General features: G+C 37.3%; 1 pseudogene; it reads left to right on the forward strand.

Moving 5' to 3' along the window:
* The window catches only part of LOC116704698 (bile salt-activated lipase-like), a 14978-nt pseudogene that overhangs the window by 11121 nt on the left and 872 nt on the right, over positions 1-2985 (forward strand).

The following is a 2985-nucleotide window of genomic DNA, read 5'->3' on the forward strand; positions in this document are numbered from 1 at the left end:
TCCAGAAACACGGCGACAGCTACCAGAATCCCCAGCTTCACCATCATGACCACTCTGTGACAATCAGGTTGATTGTCAACCAGACTTTTATAAAGGAGACCCCTCCCCTAAACAACACCTGATCCAGTGTTTAGTCAGCGGGCACGCTTTTTCCACTATTACATAACGCATCATTTTTAAACCATCTTGTGTCAACAGCACTTTCCCCACTACTTCACACGGATGACCTCAAACAACTTCTTTAAAATAACACGTGGTGATCAAACAAAATGTTGGCAGATTTTTTATAGGTTATAAACATGAAAGATAAGTTTTCAGTGGATTTTGGGAATAGGAAAAGTGCATGTTTGACAAAAACACAGTAATTAAAGACAACTCCAGATTTCGATAGTCCCTTTTTTCTCTTAAACATACACTAAGAAAAATCTAAAATTTGATATGTTGGCTTTTATGTGGTTGTATTTTCTCATGACACATGAAGAACTATCTTTACCACCTCCACCCAACAAGAAACTGCCAACATGCAAACTGACTGAAGACGTGAAGTTGTGTGAGGATGTGTGTGAGGATGGTCCATTGCCATGGCCTTGGGCTAGACACTCAACCCCAAATTGTTGCTGATGCTGCACCTCAGTGTGTGAATGTGTGTGAATGTTTAACTGATGAACAGGTGGCACCTTGGATGGCAGCTTCAGCCACCAGTGTGTAAATGCGTGTGAATTTTCGTCTGTTCTATTTAAAAGTGCTTTGAGTAGTCATTAAAACTAGAAAAGCACGATATAGTAAATGCAGTCCTAAGCACTATACAAATACAGTCCTTTACATTACATTACAAAAGGTGAAAGGGGGCTTCCTTGTCTTGGGCTTTGATATTGCCATTTGACATTTGGCCAAGAAGTATGTTAGAATCTGCGCCACACATTTTTGAGTTCTAATTTAAATGAGAAATCCGTCTATAGCTGTCACAAAGGAGGGGAACCTTGTACAATTTCAATATAAGGGAAAGTATGTCATCACCGAAGCTTTCTTTTGGCATTAAGATTGTTTTGAGATTTCTAGTGCTTGGGGGGAAAAAACTACACAGACATGCTTTGGCCTTCCTGGAAAAGGTTTGTGTGACTAATGTTTGAGATGTGATTTTTCATTCTGTCCAACTGGACTCAAAGTTACACTGCTGCAGCAATCCAAAAGTTAATCCTTGTATTTCCTAACGCTGTAAATACCTTCTTCAGAGAGAACAATGAGGAGTTTTAGAAAATGAAAGTGGACATGAGTATCTTTCCAAAAGGTTACATACCTATTTTACTATGGTCAGTGAGGGTATATCAGTCTAGTTGATAACATACACACCAGCATCTTCATTGCTGTCCAAAAGAACCTGTATAGAAATGTGGACATATTACCATAGTGTAAAGGCCACATACAAAAACAAATGAACCACCAGGAAGACACAACTGAGTCCAAAACAACAAAACACTTTGCTCGTATATGTCTCGTCTTGGTTTCTATATGAGATCATTATTAGTGTTTGATGTAATGAATAAAACTTAATGTGGGCATGCCAATCCAATAAGCTAGTTGGGGTATTAATCAATCAAATTCAAATTTCAATCACACTGACCAGATTATAAATAAGTTGCCACTTTTTTAATAATAGCTCTATCAATATAAAACAACCCCAAAACATAATTTGTTGTTTAAGAAAAGCCAGGACAAAAATGATGTTGAGTGGAGTGAAGCTTTGTTTTCCCACAGGTTTATGAATACTGCTAAACAAAACTGGGAAGTTCAAATAATTTGTATAAAATGCATTACTTCAACAACTGAAGTTGGCTTCCGATACGCAGCTTCTGATTTGGCAGTAAAGGGGAAATTTAAGGGAAACTTAAAGATGATGTTAGCTTCCATTTAACAGCGTCCAATTCAGCAGTTCAGGTTATCTGTACGTTTTTTGCACCTTTCACTGTTATGAAAGCATGTTAGACTACACTTTACAGATAGACCACACTCCAGAATTTACAAGGACCCAACAGTTCTAGTAGTCTCCTCCAGAGCAAGCAACAGTGCGACAATAATTATAACATAAGATATGTGAAAGCTTTATTATATTTATGTATAATAAAGGGATACTTGACTGTTTTTAGCACCACATTGAACTAGATCCAGATCCAAAAACCGCTATACCTAGACTTTACAAAGAATAAAGCTTTCACAAATCTAAAACCTATTTTTTAGAATCTTTAGCACATCTGGGATCATTTAGTTCCAATTTGACAAGTCCAGGTAGAGGTTTTGGCTCTGAACCTGGTACAACGTGGTCTACACGTGAAAAATCCATGAAATCTCCCTTTATTGCATTTTCACAAATGTGTGATAACAACCTCTGAAGGCCTTGGTCCGGCTCTAAAGTGTCCTGAACCAGGAAACTAACGTTAAGGGATTTAGTGAAGACAGCTCTTAATTTAGTCTGTAGAAATCTTCAGTCCCCTTGTTGTTCCGTGCCATGCATTACCCAGGCACACTGCCTGAAGCAACATCACTGTCATCATATGGGCTGGAAACTGGCCCACAGTAGGCAACATGTCCGCTAGCTAACGCAGATGAACTGGTAACAAAAAGGCAGTTCAATCTGAATATTAAAAAAACAGCAATATTAACACTTTTGAAGTCTTTTTTTTTTACAATTTGGTTTATTTTGTTTTGCAAAGTTAACACTTGTGCACCACCAATAATGTTTAGTAAATTAAGTTTCAAAATATGATTGTTGTCATCCAAAAACCAAACCAAACCAATACCAAGGTTTCACGCGAAGTAAATATGTTTAGCACTAAATATTAAAGAGGACTAACACATAATAATTAAAAGCAACAATGAAATAGAATTTGTAGTCATCATCAATTTATTTTATATGAACCAATACTAATTTGATACTTCAAGTCTTTGGGTCCACATGGCAGGTGCACAGGTGATTGCACACGGTCTTTA

This window comes from Etheostoma spectabile, chromosome 16 (assembly GCF_008692095.1).
Source record: "Etheostoma spectabile isolate EspeVRDwgs_2016 chromosome 16, UIUC_Espe_1.0, whole genome shotgun sequence".
NCBI classification, from domain to species: Eukaryota; Metazoa; Chordata; class Actinopteri; order Perciformes; family Percidae; genus Etheostoma; species Etheostoma spectabile.